Here is a 25062-nt window from a genome sequence, read left to right as displayed (position 1 = left end):
CCCTACGTCACCGTGCGAGGAGGAGGTCAGTGTTCCGTCTATAGACACGCCCACTCATGAATATGCATTAGTAGGCCGCAAATCAGCCTGTTTGTAGAGTTGCTCAGAAAGTGACTTTTCAGAGGCTAAAACTCTGGAAAACAGACCAGTTTGGGGAAAAAAACCTCAAATACTATGTTTTTAGAGTTCTTAGAACAAATGGAGTTGGGTGAAAAATAGCACGACATGGGACTTTTAAGCAGGCAACACGCATAATGCCAAAAAGGGCTGTTTTTGTCCTGATATTCCCCTTTCCTGACCAATAACACCCGATTACCTTATGCCTTATAATACATTAGTCTATAAGATTATCCTGTGGTCTGAGGTGTGTGAAAAGTGATTTTGTCCCAATAATCTGCTCAAAAACCGGTCAGGCTGGCAATCATAAATGCTAAACTTGTTTAATATTTATGATCACAACTCCTGATATGTGTGGAGAGTGACGAGTCCCGACTCATGACCTTGTGGTTTGTGACATGGAACAGAATGTAGCCAAACAAGAAGCGAGCTGACTAAGAAACACAAAATGTGTCCCAGGCAACTCAGACCTAGGAATTTTCTACTTCCGCAGCACGTTGAACTATCTCAAACATGGCTGATCAGTATAATATTAGATTGTATAGTCTCGTTTGGGACACTTTGATGTTCTGTCTCTCCATCCTGTTCTGTTCTCCAATTTCTGTCCACTAACCCCAACCAGTTGAGGCAGATGGCTGCCACCTCTGAGCTGGTTCTGCTAAAGATGTATTCCTGTTAAAAGGGAGTTGTTTCTTCCCACTGTCGCTGATGCTTGTTCATGTGGATTTGTTGTTTTTTTTCTGACTTTTGTTGGATTTGTGCTATGTAAAAAAAGTTGAACTGAAATGAATTGAATTGAATGTGAGATTATCAGAGCACGATAAAAACTGTTTTATGCCTGATTTTTAATAATGTGTGCAGTCTTTAACAGATGAAAAATCTCTCCAGATTTAGAAAATCCTTATGTGTGTACCACCGTTTTACTTTAAGTACCCCGCTTTCAGTTTCAACAGGCCATTTGATATTGCTTTGATTTTACCTTGTTAGTGGGTTTATATAATAAAGTAAACTTGTTGTCTTCATCAGAAAATAAAGAAATGTCAACACAGAGGTCAAACAATATCTCAGCTCGGCTTGCAATTCACTAAAAGTAAAGAAGCTGCCTATACCCTGATGATTGGAATACCTAACACAGTATGTGGGAGACTCACTGTGTCTGTATGCTGCTGAGCTCCTGCTCTGTCTGTTTCTGCAGCTCCTGGAGATGAAAGGTCAGCTCCTGGCTCAGGACAGCAAACCTGCAAAGTTCTTTTCTTGCACTGTCTTCACTCACCAAACCCTGAGGTAAATGTCATTGAAAAATATTATGCAATTATTTTATATATATCTCCTGCGATAAAATCAACATTTGGATTTGTCCACAGATGCAATTGTGTAGTGATTGTCTCTTTGTGTGAGTGTTTTCTCAGAATTCACTTACTGAAACGGATATTGCAATATTGTTATCAAAACTATAATTATTACTATTTATAAATAATATACAGTATATATTATTTGAATAAAATCAAACATAAATTGCAAATATCACAGGGAATATGTTATAATGCGATATAACAGATTCCACCTCCTGAAATGGAAATACCTATAGGACATGGACTTAACCCCCACCGACATGTTTGGGGACAATATCACGCATTTACTCACAACTTTCCCACTCTAAAACAGGCGGCCTAATGTGTAGCAACTCTGCAAACAGACGGACGTCTAATCTCGTGCAACATTTTGAGTGATTTACGCACGTAGATTCGGTGCAAATACAATAAAGAAATATGTAATTAACATCAATAGTGAACTCCGTCAACCTTTTTCAGCAGCAGCCAGTAATGACATCTGATCAGGAAAAGTAGATGAAACGGAAACAAAAAGGAAAAGGGTAAACTGACACGGAAATGGGTCAACTCTGAAACGAAATTGGAAAAATTTTGAAATGTAAAATTGGAGCCTCTACTATCCTAAAGGGAACAAATCCAGTCAACTGAATTTTGAACGATCCTGGCGTAATAAGATTTAGGAAATCTTTTTAGCGTTAAAAGTGTCTTGTCTCGGTGCATAGTTTGACAGAAGTAAAAACGCTAAAACGGGTTATAATGAAATACTATAACAGTTTGATTTATCATTAAGTTGGTGAGGTGGTCATGCGTAACAGTTAAGGAAATGGGCTAGTAATCAGAGGGTTGCTGGTTCAAATCCAACCTGGGCCATTACTGTGGGATGTTGAGCAACTCCCTTAACCCTAACTGCTCATTATGGAGAAAAGCATCTGCTAAATGAGCTTGTAATCTTGTAAGTTAATGAACATGATTACCAAAGTGGATATATTCAATTTTAAAGCAAAAAAAGGATCATAAAATAATCTGATGAAAATGAATGCTGATATGAACATATAAGGGAGAATAACTCCATTATGTAGTCTGATGTAGACAGAACATTTCAAACTGACACAACAACCAAAGGCATCCACTACATAATGACTACAGATAAAGACATCCATTCTGGCTGTGGGTTTGGACTTGTAAAGGTGACAGAGGCCTCTGGTTGAAGCTGAGAGACAACAGACTGACTGAGTCATCCTGGCAGAACACTGCGATCATCCTCATCCTCCCCTTCATCTGTCTGCACCCATGTGACTCAGTATCTGAGTCTGAGGAACAAACTGCCACTGTTCTCACTGCAGCCAAACCTGTTTTTACCATGCTTTAATATATGAGTTCTGGTTCTCTAAATTCAAAATCAAAATAAGGTTGTGCACCTAAAGTTTTTTTAATTGATTTATTTTCTTTAGTAAACTATACATCATGTGCCGGTAAGTACCCAAAGTCGAAAGACTCCATCCATTATGACATCAAAGAGAAAAAAATCAAAGCAGATGGACGCCACAGAATTTGAACTCAACATTTCAAACTATGGCTCCTCACACCATTCCTTAACAATTCCTTCTTTGTGGCAGAAAGCAAAATGCCACTGACAAGGGTTTACGTAGTCTGCAACACTGCGTAGGAAGACTTGGATGCATGGTATTAAGGAGTATCCACTACATCCTTTCAACTACTACCTACTTATCTGGAGTCAACTTCCCACTATCTTTCTTTTCAAGGGCAGTTTATCTTCAATCAACAATCCACTGAATTGCTTGGTAAGGTATTAAAAGAAGTCAGTGTTCCAATCACATGCTGTACAATACCTACATCTGTACCACTCCCAATTTAAAGCTGATGGAGACAAATATTGTGTTTGTTTTTTTAATAATTTACAGACTGATATCTGACATCAACAAACTTCTGAGTGGCAATTTCAACCTTTTACCTTTTTTTTTGAGCAAATGCTCTTTGATTTATTGATCCATACACTATGGATTTACAGTATATGATAAAAATGCTTTGTCTCCCGGGGCTTTAAATCTTTGGTATGTGCAGTAGATACAGGTAATAGGGATCCTCTAGGTCTGACTATTTATTAAACAAGTAAATGGATGGAAAACTGTAAAAACAAGCGTGCATTTATTGGTTTTGTTTATTCTCTATAACATAGGAACAAATCAAAGGTGATCAACTTTCTTTACAAATGTTTAGGTAATTACACAATTTTCTCTGTGTGTTGGCAATTCAAACATACCTCTAAGTGGTCACTGATGGGTGATTGCAGAAGGTTAACTTCAGCCTCGATCAGCTCCCGTAATTTGTAAACAGAAGCAGGAAAGTCGTCTTTTTCCCCCTCAAAATCTGAAGGCTTGAAGAAAAGAAAAAACTTAGTTATTTTTCCAATAATTATTTTTCTGTTGTAGTTTATTTTTCACCCTGTGACCCTTAAAAGGAACAAGCGGGTCAGAAAATAAATGAATGAATGAGTTTATTCTACAGCATCTTCTGAGACAGGTGCATTTTGTTGGTTCCTGAACACAATGAACTGTACACAAAGTTTAAACATCCCACTTTCACCTGCAAATTGCTCTGCTTACACATCTAGATGCCATCATCAAAAATAAATAAAGCAATTTTTTTTATTTGAAAAAACAATGTGCATAGGCTGAGTTACGTTCATCATTTTGGAGGGGAGAAAGGCAAGAGGCCAAAATGTTATAACAGCTGCCATGTGAGCTCAGACAGATTGAACTGCAACATATAATGATAAACCCTCTTGCAGTTATTAATAATGTAAAATGAATAAAATCACATAAAATGAAGTTTATTGAACTTCATTTAGTTCAATAAACTAAATGAAGTAATGTAGTTTATTGATCCTAGTCCCACACTCTTCACATTTTAAAAATTAAATAATTATTTGATTATTATTTTTAACTAAAAAAATCATATTTATATAACATTGTGTTCATGTAAACTAAGATGCGTAAGAATTTGAAGATGCAAGATACTGTTTTATTTCTTGATGTCAATTTATTTTATTTTATTTTAAACTATTTTTAAATTGCCATTTACATGATTAATATAGATCAAATCAAATTAAATCAAACATTATTCTATATCATTTTAACTGTATATAATTTAATACACTGTATTGTCTTCATTGAGAAGGTATTTTTTTGGCTCCAGGAGGACTTTAATCCAGGTGAGATTAGGTTAAATGGTTCCTTGTAGAGTAAAGGTTGCAGACCCCTGACCAGGAGAAGGAGGGTTAGGACACCCCACTATCACAGCTGGACCCTCTGAATTTAATTCCATCGGGTGAAGCAATGCAGATGCTAAGTTGGTTATGCTACTGTTACTTTAATTCAAGTACAGCATTTCTGCAAAACAAAAACTAACAGAATACATATAACCTGTTGTTATGCTTTGCTGTTATTTAAAAAAAAAAAAAATTGCTACGTATGTATAAAAGAAATGACCTGTTATTTCAGCCACTGCTTGTTGCGTAAAAACTTAATATTGACACTAAAACATTTAGCAAATACTGTATATCTCGAGTCATTGTCAATCTTCACTTCATACAAAACTACAGTACGCCAGTTAAGTCAACTATTCATCAGCATGCATGGCTATGCTGTACATTACCCCCACCCCTGCTCAAAAAAAAAAAAGAAAAAAGGGTGCGATGAAATCCTGTACTGGTGCGACCAACTGAGAGAGTTAGTCGCACCAGTGCCACCACTGGAAAAGTTAGTGTAGAGCCCTGCTGGGGGCGTGTCTTAACTACTCTAGGAGAAATAACCATAATCAAGGCATTTTTACATTAAATACAAAATAACCTCACAAGGGATGAATTGACTCATTAGTGATGAAAAATTCCAAGTTATTTAAGGTTTCATTTACGGTTTAGGCAAACCGGTTTAGGTGGTAAATAAATGGTCAGGTGATGTGTTTTGATTAGCACGAGAAAGACACGTCTGTGGCGTCACATGGAGCTGCTTGTCATGTTTATAGATGTACGCAGAACAACGGACTAGTAAATGAAGTTATTAAGAGTTATTAAAGCAACTCGCATCGGATAAACATGCGCGCGCACAGAAGTGTCGAGTTAAGTCGGGTTTGGGCTTAAAGATACATTGCTTCATTCAGGTCAGACAGGTTTGAGTCGTGTTCTGTCAGGCATGGCCGGGTCGGGTCTTCTTTTTACGGCCTGATTAAAGCTCTTGATGGGGCCCTTTTTCACCCAGGGCCACACAGAGCCCTCAACGAGCTGAAAACCATCCACGGTCTAGAGTAAAAATGATTGGGAAAGATTAGGATCTTGTACTTCAATACACTCTCAGTCGATTTCCTTGAACTGTGTGCAGCTTGTCCTGACAAGCAGAAAATTAGCCAAACAATAAATTTGTTTAAACGGAAGTACTATACAAAATGAGGAATTAAAGACTACAGCTTCGTACAAGAAATGTAATAGTTCCAAGGTTGGTTTCAACAGTCAACACCCCCCCACACACACACACAAACACACTCTCTCTCTCTCTCTCTCACACACACACACACGAAGCCACTACAGAGAAGCATTGTGAGTCTGAGTTTAAGCAGCAAACCTCAGTGACCCCTAAGTATGTTCTTAACTTAAACAATCTCAGTACATATAGAACCGTACAGATGGACAGCAGGCAATTAATTTATTTTCATGCGATACGAGAGGCTGCATTTATTCACTGAGTGGGCGGGGTTCGCAAAACACAGGGAGGCTGTTCTGTCTGATTAAAGGCAATCAGAACAGGCCTATTGTGTTTTAATCCCACTGAGAAAGAATAGATGCGCCAACAGGAGCTTCAGGCAGAGAAGAGTTGTTTTTGTTGTTGTTAAAAGGAGGATTGAAGCGAGGCACGGAAATCTTTCGATATAGTGTTTAAGTAGCATGTGACATTCATTGCACCCCTCAAAGTAGTTTTCTTTTAGGACAAGGTAATTATAAAGTAAAAAATAATGTTTGATGAAAGAGGGATGCTATAAATCTCACATTAAACCAACCCTGTCTGCTTCAGAAAGTTTGTATTCAAATAATTTGTATGCCCAATTATGTTTTCCTAGCTTTACATAATTAGTGAGACAAATTAGTCTCACCAATTATATGGGATGACTGAACCTAAAGAATGATACAACATTTAAAAAATTCCATCAAAACAGAATCACTTTTTCTTTTTTCAGCTGTTAGGATTAGAAGTGACACAACAAATTGCTTCCTAAAATATTCTTTGCCATCGATTCAGCCTCAGATTCACTTAATAAAGATTTAAAATAAAATAAAAAGCTTGAGCTTCAAAATAACTTAAAGCTGTTTTATAAATTTTAAACAATATATTGTTAAGGTCTTAGCACGGGAAGGCCACATCGACAGAGAGATGCAGCAGAATGCCTTCACTGCACACCGTTTTACAGTTTTTCCCAATTGATAAAACACAAAAGCCAATTATCTAAAGCAAATGACCAGTTCTCTAAACACATTTAATAAAAATAGCCCCCATTTGCAAAAACCATAAACACATTTTACATGAAGACAGAATTCATAAAAAAACACAATGAACACACCTGGCTTCATTCATTAAACATAACGACTCCAAATTGAAGACACTTGTTCCAAATGATGTGACTACACCTATGAAAGCAAGTTCAGAGAGAACAATTTACTGAAGGATCAAACAAACACAATGGACGGAGGCAGAGTCAGAGGAAGGAGTTGAGTGAGAGGAGGGAGAGGAGCACAAACTCACACCACCATTACAGATGAGATGCAAGCAACAGTCATTGATCATGTCGTTGTCCATAGCATAACAATGACTGAAGCAGGACTAAGGGTGTACTCATACTGCCAGCTTGGGCTGTTCCAAGCTCACAGCATGAACCACCCCCTCCCCATCCCTCCTCTGGCACGGTAGAACGGACGTGATCACCAGCTCAACTCGGTTCCCACAGACAAACTCGTCATCAAGTTAATTTATGACACACGTATGGCGTTACGTCACCATTAAGCAACTCTGGGTTTGTTGTTGACAGTACATGCTGTTAATTTCATATCTCCTGTTGCATAGGGTAACTATACGTCAACATTTACCTAGACACGTGTTCTTTTATACGAACGGACTGAGTTTACCAGGGCCCCTGAACGCAACATGTTATTTTAAATGACCCTAACTCTGCTCATATTTGCTCTATCGGAGAAATTCCACCAGATTATGAAAAATAAGGAATTGCTCTTTACAGCCAATGTCGATAAATTGCGGTAATTTTACTCACACATAACGGAAACATTAAAGATGGCGCTTTGTTTTGACGAAATCGACACGAGGAACAGAGAGAGAACCAAGTGAGTGAGAAAGAGAGAGAGATTAAAACAGACCAAATAGCAGTGGATTTATTGAAAATGAAAGACTCTCTCTGATGATAAAAACCACCATGGATGGAGGTTCAAAGTGATTTGAAAACAAAGGAGGAAACTGAGCCTATAAAGGTAAAATCAGTTTAATTTCTGGATCAATAAATGTCGTTATGCTTTTGTGGAGCTAGTCTTTGTGTACATTAATGTAAGTGTAAATAGATGATTTTAATGTGTGAGACGGTTTAGGACTGTATTTGTGTGTGTGTGTGTGTGTGTGAGTCCATCTGAGCATATTCATCTCCATCACTTTCAGTTTTCCTTTTGATGAACATGACATTATCTAACTCTTCTTTTATTTCTTCTTCTTTAAGTCCATGCAGAGTGGCCACGCCCCTCCCTGGACATTAAAACCATGAGCTGATCCTAGTTTCCATCATCTGGTCTAGACCCATCACTTCCACAGACAACAGACAGAATAAAGTTCAGAGTCAACATGGGATGCACTTACTGTATTTATTGAAATGTATATTAAATGATTATTTAATGTTCTGTAATTTTATTTTCTCTGAGATGTTTTTCATTGTTTCAATAATTTAGAGACTTAAGGAAGGTTTACATGATATGTTGCAAGGACAGATTGTTATAATGCACAATAAAGGTGATTTACTTGAGTCACCACTAAATTCAGATTGTTTTTAAGTCTTTGTATAAAGAGACTTTAACAGGACAACAATGGTGTGCAGGGCTGCAGTAATGTTGGCTTCATACAATAATAATAATAATAATAATAAAAGTTAACTGATGGTGACATTGAGATCTCAATGTCACCATCAGTGAACTTTTTTTTATTTGTAAATTATTCACTGGAAGCTTAGATATTGTGTGACAATAAATATATCAAAGGTTGTTATTTTGAGAAATTGTATTTGATTAAAAGTTATGATTGTATTATATTCTAAAGTTTAGAATGATCTGGCTCATCTTCCTTTCTTTCTGTTCACAGCATAATCTTATATTTAGTTCTAAAAAATGTGTTTACAACTAATTTTACTGATTATTGTTACACATCATCCTGTATGTGCATTATATACAGTATAAATGTGTAGATTTAACCAACTGTTAGAGGAACAATTTCATTAAATACAAAACAAATGACATGCAAACAGAAAAACAAAGGTAGAAATAGTGTAATTAAATTGTGAAATTAGTGAGTTGTTGAAAAGTGCTGAGGTGCAGCGGAGGGTTTTCTTCTGCAGAAACGTGATGATGAGGGGTTCAAGTAAAACCCAGAATTCCAAGGTATTTTTGAGGGTATAAACATGCATATAAACACATTATTGGTATATTAACCCATATAAACCAAAAAATATGGAAATGGGACATTTTACTGCTGTAAATGTATAACATATTACTGGTATTTTGAGAACAGGACACATGTAGATTTCTGAGCAATTCATTACAGTTGTGCAGGACTCCCAGGAACTCCACATACTCCACTTGTGGCAATTGGTATTGCACTAACATGACACGACCTAAGAAGAGAACTACAACATTTTGCAGTCTTGTTCCAGGTTCTGCTGTCATAATCCCATCCTTGCACTCCCAGTGTTTAAATGTTTTGTTTTTAAGGTTCATGTTAAATTATGCAAAAGGTTGCACTTTATTTCTGGCTTATTGATTTTTGTTTGGCAAAGTATCACCTTTTCTTTCAGACATTTCATTTATTTTGGCTTGTATTTGTGATGTTCGGTTTTTGGTTACATTTGGATAAATAAATTATAACACTACACTTTGCTCCCCAAGAGACTTTGTTTGTTGTGATTCTACAGAGTTTGTGAGTTTCTGTCCCAGAACACTGAAAAACCATATATACCTATTGTGTATATATATATATATATATATATATATATATATATATATATATATATATATATATATACATATTATTTATACATTAGCGGCAGTAAAATGTCCCATTTCCATATTTTCTGGTTTATATGGGTTAATATACCAGTATGTGTTTATATGAATATTTATACCCTCGGAAATACCCGGACCCGATGATGAGCTGCTACACTCCGTTACTGCCCTGCTGTCGGCTGAGCAAAGATTAGTGCTGACGGTCACGTTGTCCTCTGCCTCCATGAGTTCTCTGTGGTGCCGTTCATGTATATATATATATATATATATATATAAATATATAAATCAGGTAACGCCAACTCTGACCTCTTCATCGGCCAACGAGCACTTCTGACACCGCTATCATTGCGGAATGCGAATGTTTATGTGCCGTAAATCATCGCACAGTACCAACTTCATCATGTTTTGCGCGAGGGTAGAGTTGAGTTGTGTGTGCTCATGCATGGCCCAACGTGCTAGTCTGGCACGCTGTTTGGACCACCTCTTCCAGCGGGACCATCGGGCCATTTCCCCCCTGCAGTGCAGTTCACACCTACACGGGCCAGACAATGGCCCCCCATGGTTTCACACAGAACTGGTTAGGAACGGCCCTGGTTGCCAGTGTGGGTACACCCTAAGAGTCCGTCCAAACCTGAGTAGGTTCTTAGTTGCCACCATTATCCGGCATTCAGAGAACACAGGTATTGTAATGTATTGCTGTGTTGGTCACTACAATAGATTTTTATAGTACAGTGGAGTACAATTGGTTTCATCTCAGTTGCTATATTGCAAAACATGTCCATTGAAACATACAAGTCAGTTCTGTAATGCACATTTGTTTTTCTAGAGTTGAAAGAATGCCACATGGAGGTGGAAGGGTTGCCATATTTACCCCCGCACAAGAAACCCTCATTGTGGATATGGTAAGGGAGAACAACACCATCAAATTCCGAGAAATCAGGGACAGAGTCTTTGCTGACAATGTCAACTTTGAGAACATTGACAATGTCAGCTTGACCGCAATAGACAGAGTTCTCCGGCGCCAAAGGGTGCGCATGAAGCAGGCCGATAGAGTACCCTTTGAGCGCAACTCTGATCGAATCAAAGACATCCTCGTGGACTGCCAGCAGAACCCTGGGCCTGCAGATCATCCCATTTATGTTATTATTTGGGACAATGTTAGTTTACCAGATTAGAGAGTGGTTTAACATCAACCACTCAATGTCTGTCTGCCACCCTACTCACCTTTCCTCAACCCCATAGAGGAGTTTTTTCTCATCATGGAGGTGGAAAGTGTATGACAGCCAACCTTACACAAAAGAGAACCTTCTCAGGGCTATGGACCTGGCCTGTGATGACGTGGGTGTGGAGGCCTTCCAAGGCTGGATCCGCCATGCCAAGGCGTTCTTCCCACGTTGCCTGGCAAGGGACAATATTGCCTGCGGTGTAGATGAGGTCCAGTGGTCCGACCCAGCGCAACGACGTGATGACGCATAATGAATGTGTGTGTGTGTGTGTGTGTGTGATATAAATACTATAAAAAATATCACTCCCTGAAAATTGTTTTCAATGCGTATTGTTGTGAGTAAATGGATCCTCTGTAGTGTTTGCATTGAGTTGTGATACAGTACAGTAGTGTACATACTGCATTTTCTGTAGATTTACATACTGTCCATATGAAACACACATCTATGAATGCCCAATAATCTACAGTGATAAACTCTGGTTTAAGGTTTCTAAAAATGTGCTTTGGCAGTTGTGAAAAGAACATTCTCACACACTGAACATTGTGTTTAGAGTTGTTTTGTTGTAGTGTGTATTGATGCGTATAGTGTTTAAAATTTTGCAGGCTTTGAGCTGATGTTTTGGTGTGAAAATTTGAATTTTGAAGAGAGAAGGTGTGGTTTTGTTTATGTAGCTTTAGAAAAGTGTGTTGTGTTTTGGGAAAATGGAGGAAAAAATTGTGAAATTTGTTTTGGCAATTGAGAAAAACTGTAATACTCCTAAACCTTTAGCGAATCCACCCCTCAGTATGTGTAAGAGTCTGTCGACTCCCCCCATTCTCTTTAAATAGCTGTTTCTCAGCCCCTGATTACCTTCCCTGCACTGCACTACTTAAGGTTTGCTTGAACACAGAGTGTTTGTAGAGGCATTGTTTTTTGCCTCAGTATGTCTTCCCTCCTGGTCCATCTATGTCCTGTTCCTTTGGATCACTGTTTATTTTGGTTAAAAGTTTGTTATCTTTGAGAGTACTTTGTCAAGATTATGGGGCTTGTGCTTTTTGCATTTTGAATTTTCATTAAATTGACTATTTTTTGAAAATCACTTCTGCTTCCTGCCTCACACACTTTTGGTCATAGACCGCTTGTTAAAGACATGTTTTATATCATTTCAACAGGCTATTGTTGAAACAAACAAACTATTGTCTTGTATGTATTTATATTCAGCAGTATGAGTGACCATGAGAAATGCAGTCGAAAAAAAATGATGCCTAAAATACAAAAAAATCTCTTTTTGAATTTTTTTAAATTATATTGACGATACTTTGGGGAACTGAAAAAAAGTTTAATCTTTAATGCTTTAGACCCTAAATCCATGGTGCTCACTGCAACACAACTGCCACCAATGTCTATTTTAGAGTGTAATGGTATTTCCTTCATGATCTCCCAATGCCAGAGTCTACTAATTCATGACCAAGCAGAGGCAGATTCAACTCTGCTTTTTTACAATCTTTGGCATGCGATTAAATTTACAAGCAGAACATGATAAAGTTACATAAAAAATCAGAAAATACTTGGCTACGTGTCTTACTGCTCATCGAGGTTCATAAAACAAACTTTGCCTGATCTGAAAAGCAAACTTAGAGCGGAAAAAGTGATTTAAATACTCACTGCTGAGTTTGGAGAGAGAGAAGCGTTCATGATGGTAGCCAGGCTCAAAACTGATTTCTTGACTGAGTTCAGACCATACTACAGGGGGTTGCTGTGTGTGTTTGTGTGTATGTTGGCAAGCGGATGGGCTGCACAACTGTGTACATGGAGATGACCCTGACGACCACCTCCAAGTAGACAGAGACCCAAAAGAAAACGAAGAGAAACGAGGAGGAGGAGGAAGAGGGAGGAGCTTGTTAGTTATTATCCAGCCAGAGTCTGCATGCCTGATTGATCAGCTCACCCCATGTGTGTGCGTGCGAGCGTGTGTGCGCGTGCGTGCGCACGCAAGTACATCAAACACTTTTTAAGTCACACAATAATTCTTTCAAGGTCTTTGCTCATTTCCTACACTGCAGTTTGATTGTATACATATAATTATAGTTAAATGCATTCTGAAAAAAACCCACCAAACTTTCGAGCATTTGTTGAGTCATGGCTTAATTAGGTTTGTTTGGGAAGTTACGTCATAATGAGGAGGAACACAAGATAGTCAACTTACAGCTTATTTGCGGTTAAGCAGAATCAGAAATGACCGACAAATCATCAAGGCATTGACTTCACAAGATGTCTGAAGGTATAAGATGTAAGCAGGAAATTATACAAGTCCTAGATTTTATGAGGTGGGGCCACCCTCAGACTTATTTGTCTTTTAGATCCTATTGAAGTAAGATCAAAGGCAAAAGCAGTACCTCAAATTTGCTGCTGTCCTCCTAAATCTCCGAGTTAGTGCTGAGGTAGGTGCTACATGGTCACGTGACTTCCAAATGGACGCTGTTCAAAAGGCCTTGTTAAGGTATGATGTTTCTGATATATCAAATACAATTTCTTCAAAACATGGTTTAGGGGCATGTAGATCTTATTGGGACATACACACCTGGGCTTGGGCCGATTGTTTCGCTTTGTTCCTCTCTATAGCTTTCTTTTTAATCTTGGTGGTCTGAATCAATAAAAAGTAGGTCTTCAAAGGGATATCGCAATATATATAAAGCGGTGCACATAACCTTCTTGCTGTTTGGTGCTCACTTTTTATAGATACATTTTTTTCTAGAACCCATCTCATATGAGACACAGAACAGCAGGATTGGTGGATAACATGTCATTTTACTTTAGTTCTACTGAAAATGAAAAGAAACAGCACAACTAAGTGTCTGCTCTTTAAAGCCTCATAAAAGAGGAAGCTTTCTAATGAAATGACTGAAACTGAAATGTAAATTATCTGAAAACCAACGGAAACAACATCGTTTCACACAAATTACAACAGCTACTATTTTAAAGCACTGTGAACATTCTGTTTCATACAGAATTTTATCCTCCTCCTCCTTCTCATCATCATCCACATCATAGATCTCCTCCCTGGTTCAGCCTGTGATTATCCCCAGTTTACATGGCTTGCAATACACCCTGCTGCTCTCTGCTATTAAGGAGGCTCATTAAAAAATGGATGATTCTGTTTTTGTTAGTGAGAGTAGGATACTAATGGCATATTCTGCACCACATTTGCATGCATGTTATTCGTAAGCTAGCTGACCTCACACACATTTCTGTTGTGGTTCAGACTCAGGTGGAAACACCAAAGTAATACCGTAAAATCTTGTCACTTGTCGCTTTGTGTACTACTCTTTATTTGTAACACATTTTCATAAAAATGATCAAAAACTAATTCTAAAAAAAAAAATGTCCCTGAGGTCACCACAAATGTATGATATCAAAATGGGGTCATGACCTGAAAAAGGTTGGGAACCACTGAACTGACTCCAGTCTCGTCAGTAATATTACAGAATAGGGCTGCTCAATTACAGAAAAAATTCAAATCATGATTATTTTAGTCATAATTGAAATCACAATTATTCAATTTGTCAACCAAAAAGTTTTTTAAAAACATAAAATATATTCTTTAAAAATAAATAAAATCCTTCAAACACTAAAATCAAGTATGTTCACTTTTGCACAAAACAAAACATTTCTTGCACGTGATGTGTTTTTGGTCTCGGTCTTCATCATCAAACCCAAAGTGTTCCCATATAAAGAATTTGACTTGCCACTTGTTTACCAAGTGTTTTTGCTGCGTTTCTCCTGCCATGTTTCAAGACCACGAGCAACAACTTTCCTCATGTTATCCTGCAGGCTAGCTTTAGCTTTGAGAGGGGCGGGGCGGAGGGGAGGAGCTTGCATGTGCGTGGATTAAACAACTCAAAGTTAGTATTAATAACGTGTGTGTGCCAAGCTTTATTATTTGTAGGTGTCAGAAATAGTGGGTTTGTTTCATTTAGCGAATAAAACATGTAAAAAAAACCAAAACAAAATTATTATCATTTTTTTTTAATAATTTTTATTTTTTTATTATGTTATTTTTGTAATTGTTGGGTGCAATAATCAAAACCGTAATTGAATTTCAATTAATTGAGCAGCCTTAATACAGAGCACTCCGCTGCTGCTTTATCCCTTCCAACCTGGCAATATTTCGTGGACGCACTATTTAAGATGTGTTCTTGCATTTAGCATCAATTTTAGTGTCATGTGCCCTTCAAATGTCCAGGTAATGTCACTGACGGAGAAACTGTGTGTCTGTCTGTGTGTTTGTGGATCCTGTGTGACATGAAATGTTTCATTTTCTTAGTATATACAGTCAGTATACACTACTCTGGAACTGTCAATGAATTGCTTATGTGCAAAAATGTGTGGTACAAAATTTGATATAATTTATATCAATGTCTGAATATATTCATCTTCATAGCCCTTTTGCCCTGAAATAATACTTAAAAGGTATCTTTTCCTCTCTCTGCACAACATCGCTCCCTTGAATGCTCTGCCGCCGCCCCCACCCCACTCTTTTTCTCATTGTGCAGAGATAACATGGCGACGAACACAGCAGCATAAAAATGCAATCTGGAGAGAATGCTGAAAACAAGTTCTTTCTTACTAAAGGTTCGAGCATGACTCAGCACTTTTACCATCTCCAACAGCAGCATACGTTACAATACCAGGAGTGTGTTAAACTGCTGCTGCTACTCAGATCTTGGAGTACAAGCCCCACGACAAACAAACACGTGCTGTCCTTCATTAGAGACTAAGACAACAGTGCCATCACATGTAAAAAATAAATATGTGGCATTTGGTGCAGGTGACTTTAACCAATAAATGTCCGTGTTTGTTTTAATGGGGCTGTTTACCGAGTTTAATATTTCTATTTTCCACTGTGTCTATTGTCAATGTCTAATGTAACAGTAGCCAAGCATTTATTCATTCTAACATTAGTCTGTGTACTTCCTTTAATACATCATTCAATAGTATGTCAGGACTTTTTGATAAATACAAATGTAGTAGAATATAAGTAGAGTACAAGTAAGTAGAATTTGCTTTCAGGAGGAGCAGGCAGGTAATGCTGCCTTAACATCTGCAAATGAGTTTATTTTAAAGATAAAGTGCTTTTCACAGTTGTTATCTGTCGCCAGGACTTTGGCGGCCATGAGAGGTCAGAGGTCGCCTCCTTTCCCTGTGATGATAGCTGCACATGTTGCTGCTCAGCAAACAGATCTGTGCATAACAGCCCTGTCCGCCACACCTTGTTTGTGACTCACAGCTGTGGTATGTCACCTTGTGTTCTGCTGCACTTTGAACCAGCCAGAGCTTTAAACTGGGAGTGATCAGTTAAAGGGAACCTCCCAAGTTCATATCATGGCCAGGAATGTTTAATCACTATGGAAACAGCTTTTTACTACTTCATCTTGAGTATTGCAAAAAATAGAATAATTTGTGCCTTAATTTGGATTCTACTATGAAGTTGTGCGAAAATGTTTTGTCAAATGATAATTTACGATATCCAACACATGTCACATAGCTGAGAATCTATCATACAAAAACAATGCCCTAAGTGATACAATGTCTTTAATACCTGAAGTGTTTTTCTCATTGGCATCTGAATGTCTTCATTGATGGCCCATTGTATTTTATAGTTTCATATTTAGCAACAAAAACACAATATGTTTTGAAATTTATCTGTTTTTATGACCATAATTTATTACGGTGTTTTTATAAGCCTGGTTATTTTTGCATTAAGTTGCATTATATTGAAGCAATAATAGCGTTGTTTTTTTTAATATTGTGAAAATTATTTCCACAATGTGTCCTAAAAAGCTGAATTAAGGTTTCAAGTAGTGAGATAAAAGTAACTGAATAGCAAAGAAAACAAGTAAAGAGAGCACATTAGAGTTTAAGTTGCTTATCATGCTGACAGTACATTTGTATGGTCTCTACCATTCCTAACGGCTTCTAGTCGTTCACTGTCATCGAGTACGATTGTAATGTTACTTTGGTTTTCTTTACATTTCTTGTGCATTGTTGGACTCTCTTTTTAATGTTTCCATTTCAGTATTGATCATTTTTCAAAGTAGGGGTGTTGAAAAAAATCCATTCGGCAATATATCGCGATATTACATCACGCGATTGTCGGATCGATTCAAAATGCATCCACGTTTTTTTTTTATTTAAAAAAAAAAAAATTTTTTTTTGTGTGTTTTTTCAAAAAAATCTAAAAATAAAGTACTAACTTTCTGCATTTATTTGTTGTTGTAGGCATACACCTAAGTTAAGTTGTCATGTTGCACTAAAGTCAAAGTCGGTTTAAAAGCCACAGGCAGATTGTGTTTTTTTTGTTTGTTTTTTTTTTAAGTTGTTGGCACATGGCAACAACTTTTTTCCCCCAATGTTTTGAGGGAAAAAATATGCCAATAAAATATATTTCATACAGAATGTTCTCATGAAGGTGTACAAATTTACAGATTAGTTGTTTCTTAAGTCATATATACAGTATAAATAATCGCCTTATACTTAAATATCGGGATGTATCGTATCATATCGTATCGTGACCTATGTATTGGTATACGAATCGTATCGCCAGATGCCAGGCAATACACACCCCTATTTCAAAGTATCCTTTTTAATCCAAAATAGAAAAATACATTTCTTTTTATTTGAAATTGCTGGTTCAAGTTGTTTCCTAAACATACTGTCCTAAAATAATCTATGTGACTAAGCCATGGGTGTAGTACATGATAGATGGTACGGACGTCTCTGTTAGAAGTCATAAGTAGGTTGAATATACAGGCTGCACAACAGTGACATGCATTATGTATCATTATGTGTAAATGCAATGTTAAAACAGCAGAACCAGTTTGGCTGTACCTGACCATGAAGTGGAAAAGCTGCATACCTCCTCCTCTGTTTGCTCTATCCCTCTTGGTTCCGCCCCTTTTAATTGAAGCTGAGCCAAACTAGCTCCAACAACTAGGCAAGTTGACGATCCGATCTCTCTCTACACAATCATTACCTTTGCTAGACAGAAGAAAACAATAAAAACAAAGACAGTGAAAATGAAATGGATTCTCAGTTTCTTGAAACCACAAAAAAAAAAAAAATCTTCACATGTACGGAGATGACAAAGAGTTTTCCTCTACAATTATTTTTTTTGTATAGCAGCTCAAATTACTTAATTTATGTCATAAAAGGCCAAAGTGTGACAATTACCAATAATTAGGCACATTGAAAGCAAGGCTCACTCTTTGATAGCTACACTGAAGTGTCTCTTTGGCTGCACTTGGGTCATTTAGGTTTTGGTTGATTCTTTTCTCTTTTTTTTAACCTCTGACAAAAAGAAAGAATAAAAAACAGGAAAAACTCTTGGATAGGCTAGCAAACAATAAAGTATGCAGAAAGAAAAATATCAACTACCCAGCAGGTGGATTGTTCAGAGCTTCATCGCCTTATCAGGAAGGAAATATCAGCAAGCAACCAAAGACTGTAACTAATACGTTAGTATTAGTTTCTGAAACCTGAAAATGTGGATTGGTTTGCACCAAGGTTGGAGCCAATTACATTTTGAAATTACAATTACGTCTTCAATTATTCATATTACAACTCAATTACATTGACCAGCATTTTACAATTATTATTCTCCCCCGAAATCAATTACAATTACATTCTCAATTACAAAAGTTTAATTACAATTAATAATAATTACTGAGCCTTAATAAATAAGTCCATAAAACGTAACTGTCCTATTGTGTTAGCTTCCGGTTAGCATTGTTTATGATGAACCGAGGCAATCATCATAAATCTTAAATCAGCTGTCCCCAGGGACCTACGCTAGGATCCTGTTTGTGGATTTCAGCTCTGCGTTCAACACCATCATCCCGGACATCCTTCACCAGAAACTCACCCAGCTCACAGTGCCGGCCTCCACCTGTCAGTGGATCACCAACTTCCTGACTGACAGGAAGCAGCAAGTAAGGCTGGGAGGCATCACATCCAGCACCCGGTCACTCAGCACTGGCGCCCCTCAGGGGTGTGTTCTCTCCCCACTGCTATTCTCCCTCTACACCAATGATTGCACCTCAGGGGACCCCTCTGTGAAACTCCTGAAGTTTACAGACGACACAACCATCATCGGTCTCATCAGGGATGGGGATGAGTCTGCCTTCAGACGGGAGGTGGAACAGCTTGCTCTCTGGTGCAGTCAGAACCATCTGGAACTGAACCCGCTCAAGACTGTGGAGATGACAGTGGACTTCAGGAGAAATCCCCCCCACTCACCCCCCTTACCATTCTGAATAGCAAAGTGGCTACTGTGGACTCCTTCAGGTTCCTGGGATCCACAATCTCACAGGACCTGAAGTGGACCTCCCACATAGACACAACCAGGAAAAAGGCACAGCAGAGGATGTACTTCCTGCGTCAGCTGAGGAAGTTCAACCTGCCCCAGGAGCTGCTGATAATGTTCTACACCTCCATCATTCAGTCTGTTCTGTGCACCTCCATCACTGTCTGGTTTGGATCTACAACCAAACTAGACAGACACAGACTACAACGGATAATCAGGACTGCAGAAAAGATCATTGGTGTTGATCTGCCCTCCATCCAAGACTTATACCTGTCCAGGGTCAGGAAACGGGCAGGTAGCATCACTGCAGACCCCTCACACCCTGCACACAATCTCCCCTCCGGCAGATGCTACAGATCACTGTACGCCAAAACTACCCGCCATAAAAACAGTTTCTTCCCCCAGGCTGTCACTCTGATCAACACTAAACAGTCATAGAGTGTCAGACCTGTTTCTGTTACTGTGAAATAACCTGGAACTAAACATAACAACCCTGGATCAACCTGCCACTCCGAAATGTTCATGGACATAATTTTTTCATTTAAATGTTCACCTGCACTACTCATCAATGCACTACTGCACTATTATCTTATTATTATTATTATTGTATTTTTATTTTATTTCATTATTATTATTATTATTATTATTATTATTATTATTATTATTATTATTATTATTATTATTATTATTATCTTGTTAGTTTTATTTAGTTTGCACATATTAGTCTAACCACTCTTATATTTATGTTTATACTTCTTTTTTTTAATTTATTTTTCTTTATTTTATTTATTTTTCTTTATTCTAGTTGATTGTTATTATTTAATGTTAAACTACCTGAGAGAGCACAGGTCACCATAAGAAATTCCTCGTGTGTATTCATTCACCACTGGCCAATAAAGTTGATTCTGATTCTGATTCTGAAAATACACTAAAAATATTATCATCTAGTAAGTTTCTCATCTATTGGTTACCTTGTTAGGCTTCCTAATCAATAACAATATTGGTATTAATATTTTTGGTGTGGGCGTATGAGCCCTTTTCCTGTCAGTATACCATAATATTAATTGTTTACTACATAGGCCTATGTGTAAGCCATAGAACTATAACATGGTTTCCTAGTTTTGCTTTTAATTACATTATAAATCACATGACAATTACAATTACAAAGTCAATTATCTGAACTCATTTACAATTCAATTACGATTACAACAGCAACATATTTTTTCAATTACGATTTCAATTATAATTACTCCATAATTGTAATAATTACAAATTATGCAATTACAATTATAATTGACCCCAATCCTGGTTTGCACCATCCCGTGAGGCGGCAGACATGATGGGTGTCAGTGAATTCATATATTTCAGACAAAGAAGTAGATTATATATGTTTGACTGTGAACTATAAAAGTAGTCATTAACATAAGTGTGAAAAGAGGAGAAAAAAGCATATGTTCCCACGACTTCAACCTAAACTGTGACTTCTTCAAGAGTCAAAGCCTACACTAGTCTATACTTAACATCTAGGGTGCCCACACGTTTTCAGCTCACAAGCTACTTCTTCAAAGTGTCATCACGATCGATCATTGTTGACAGTGTGGATGAGGAAGTCGACGACTAATAAGAGGATTAGCTTTACGTGCTTTGGTTCACAAAATCACATTACACTAGACAATACAGTGGATTGTAATTTTGTAGACCACTGACTAGTTTCCAGTCGCAGAGCGAAGGAAAGGGCGATAAAAAACAAAAATGTAGTGAAACAGTCTCGGGATAATCACATTTCATTGATGTGCATTTCATATGAAGTGCTCCTGCACCTCTGACTGCAAGCAAAATTCCTGTCAAGTACAATGTAATATTGTAATTCCACCTTTCAATTGGACAGGAGAACAATTAGAGGTGTCCCGATCCGATTTTGATATCGAATATCGGTCCAATATCAGCCAGAAAACGAATATCGGATTTTATCGGACTGCATCTAAAATCACCGATAAAAACAGATAAAATTTTCCGCTCCAGCACTTTTATCCATGAGTGACTGTAGTTCACATTCCAACAAAGGAACCTATTGATGCTGACTATTGTTCTCTGTTTGAGTAACATCACTTGTCTAACATTTTACACTACAAAATAAGTAATAAAAGTATGAATGATTCGTGCTGATATCGTATCGTATCAATATCGCTATCAGCCGGTATGCAAGGCTGCAATATCGGTATCGGTAGTGAAAAAGTTGTATCGGGACATCGCTAAGAATAATATAACTTCTCAAGCTAGTTCCACTGCAAACCAGACCTTAAATTGGTAAAACTAAATGTGAACTGTAATACAAACAATAAAGAGCAGCTTTATCTCTTAAAATAGAAAAAAAAGCCAAAATAATCAATCAATATTAGAGCTGAAGACAAACACCCTCCTTTGCAACATTATTTTAATTTGATCATAATGTGTGTTTATGCGGTTTTATATTAAATATTTAATGTGACTTTTTTTTAAAATTATGTGGTGAACTCATTCTAAGAGATTATTTAGGTTTTTTATTCCTTCTTGTCTTTCCCTAAAGCTGATTTTCACCATCATTCCATCTTAAACTGATTCCCAGTGGCAACCGTGAAATGAATATTAACTGGCCTTTTTAACAACAGCCTTGCCGTTGCAACATGAACTAATCGGGGGTAAAATTTGATAGTTAAACACTAATTGGCCAAAATATCGGCAAAGAAAATAACAATCTGATTCATTAAAAAGTTGATCTGTGTTTTGTGAAAACAAATGATTAATATTTCTAATCAAAATAAAATACATAAAAGCTATTCAGTTTCTTGGACCATTAAAACGCCCAGAGAAGGTTGCCAGTCTATCACACTTCTACAATTAGCTTACCGTACATGTTTTTGACAGTCCAAAAAGAATCCCAGTCATGCTTGGAAACACGTCATCAAGTTTTGATTTAGTACTCCATACACATTGACACCAAAGTCAACACCTGTATATTGTGCACAAGGATTATGATGCATTCCAAATCTTAAAATATGTCATCGTAATTCAGTCTCTGAGTGGTCACTTCAAGTCAGCAAATGCACTTATTGGTTATGATTGAATACATCCCTTAAATCATGGGTATTGTATGCAATATTGCGATATTTTTTCGCAAGATCGATTACCGATATGCTAAGTATCGATTGTAAAAATAATACTTTTTTTTTAATTTAAGATTTTTTCTATTATTTTCAAAGCCTTTTCTGCTTTTTCACTAAAATGTGCAGGTACCAATATTTTGTTTACTGGAATATTGCACTATAATGGTGTCACTGGTAAGAAAAACCCTATTTTTGTTTACAGAAAGCACTATTGGAGATACTTATTCATTTACATTGGTATGTTGACACTTAATTACAGCAATTTTTAAATGTATTGTCTTTCAGAGATATAAAATAAAATCTTTTTTTTTCTTTCTTGTTATGTCATAGTTTATCGTAGATTGATTTCTGACCAATATATCGATAATCGCTATCGTGAGCGTTGTATCTCGTATCGTATCGTGAGGTACCCAGACGTTCCCACCCTTAATTTAAATTGTGTAACACAACTTCACCAAGGGTTTAATCTTTCTGCTGGATTTCACTGATAAAAGTCACGTGTGGAGGTATTACAGTAATTATATATGCATATGTAACAGGAGGCATGTGTTGTCACCAACTAACTTTTCTTTCTAACTTTACCATCTCTTGGTTTCTTCTTGAAACTAGAACATTAACAAAAACAACAGCATAAACAACATCAACATCAACATGGCAGCTCCCACCCCGCCTGCACCCACTTGGCCCTCAGACGAGGCTTAATGAGTAATAAGGACTGGGTGACCATAGTTTTGGAGTCAAGCCAACTTTTCCAGATGCCAAATTGAAGCCTGGAGGTACTGCATAATGCAAAACAACACTCATTAAATCTTGGAAGAATAAACACAAAGAGCTGTAAAATGCAAAAAGGCACGGAGATGCATTTCAAGAGACGCTCTGCGGTAGCTTCACAATGATGCAGAAGAATAATTGGAGCATTCAGGTGTCCATTAGCAGAAGATATTTTAAAATGTGGGCAAAACACTTCAGTGGCCTTAAATCTAAACCATTTGGCCAGAGCATTATGTAAATGTTGAGAATGTACGCTTTGAAAGGCTGATGCCACGGATTGAAAGATAAACAGTTAGATGGGAAAAAAAGAAGCTTTTAGATCACATTAAATATTTACTTGTAGCTAAAGTAATTTGTTTTACATAATGTCATTACGCAAAATGGCAAATGTTTACATTCTATTTTAATACAAATCAGTAGAAATGATTCATCTAAATTAAATGCGGAATTGCGGATGTCGGTGAAGTATGAAGTAAAAACATCAACTGCCCTTTCTAACTATTAGGTGGGTAAACTTCTGTATTAATCTTCTTAAAATGTTTGTGTTCATGATTCAATGATCTAAATGACCATGTTTAGGGGTGTGAACGTCAATGCTAAAACATTTAAGAACAATAGCAAATCAAAATGGCTCTGCTATAGACGTTCAGTGGTTAGCGCATCTGCCTCACAGCAATAAAGTTGTGGTTCAAACCTTGGGGTGGACACTTGGCTCCTTTGTTTGTGGAGTTTGCATGTTCTCCCCGTGCTAGCATGGGTTTTCTCTGGGTATTATGGTTTCCTCCCACAATCCAAACACATGGCTGTGAGGTTGAAAAATTGGATTTTTACAGCAAATTAATATATGCTCAAAATATTGGTTATCATTTTCCTTGATTACTAATAATCGGACTTGGTATCGGCCTTAAAAAAAACATATCGGTCATCCTTATGTCACAGATTTAATGAAAGAGGAAAGGAAAGTGAACCTCACACTATTAGAAACATGTATTATCTCTACAGCATTAATCGTGGGCAGTTTGAAAAATGACCAATGTGTTTGTAAACTAGTCACATCACTTCTATGGAGGACAAGGAGTGTCACAAATAAATAAATACACCATTCATTCATTATTTAAAAGTGTCAATAATTAATTAAATGTGCCAATAATTAATCAAATGTGTCAATACATAATTAAACCCATTTTACATTTAATTTTTGTTCTGAAAAGTATGAAGAATAAATATTTCACGATTTATGTATTTATTTCATGGTCTGGTGTTGCAGCACTTCATGAATGAATGTTATCTGTCAAACTCGCTCGTCAAAGTCTGTGGGGGCGGTTTCCTAACACTTGATTGGTTATCTGTGCAAGTCAAGCTAAATCAATCCCTGCTAATGGATTAAGGCAGAGCTAGTAAACATTATTCTGATACACTGGGTGGCACTATACAATGTATACATTGGTTTTGTTCTATATTCCTGCTTCTACATTCTCAGCGAGGTCTAAAATCCTCTCTCACCAACTCTCTGGAAAGTTCATAAACATTCCTCCATTGTTGTAGCCGCCATGATAGGGAAAAGGGAAGACCAAAGCAATGGATTTGGCTGGATTGAAGTTAACTCCCCCCCCACAGACTTTGACGAGTGAGTTTGAGAAATAAAATTAATTAATGAAGTGCTGCAACACCACACGGTGAAATAAATGAATAAATAGGGAAATATTTATACTTTGTCCTTTTCAGAATGAAAATGAAATGTAAAATGGATTTAATCAATTATTGACACCTTAATGAATTAATGAACGATGTAGTTATT

The 25062-nt window shown here is 37.1% G+C and overlaps 1 protein-coding gene across 1 annotated transcript in view; it reads right to left on the bottom strand.

Moving 5' to 3' along the window:
* Positions 1–25062, bottom strand: part of LOC114473250 (cingulin-like protein 1) — a 79902-nt gene that overhangs the window by 41293 nt on the left and 13547 nt on the right. Inside the window, exons 2-3 of the mRNA XM_028462760.1 lie at positions 3730–3843; positions 1269–1396 (exon numbers count right to left, since the gene is read on the bottom strand). The gene's annotated coding sequence lies outside the window, so the exon portion shown is untranslated. The remainder of the gene's footprint in view (positions 1–1268; positions 1397–3729; positions 3844–25062) is intronic.

The sequence above is a fragment of the Gouania willdenowi genome, chromosome 12, assembly GCF_900634775.1.
Source record: "Gouania willdenowi chromosome 12, fGouWil2.1, whole genome shotgun sequence".
Taxonomy (NCBI): domain Eukaryota; kingdom Metazoa; phylum Chordata; class Actinopteri; order Blenniiformes; family Gobiesocidae; genus Gouania; species Gouania willdenowi.
This window is presented reverse-complemented; position numbering and strand designations above follow the sequence as displayed.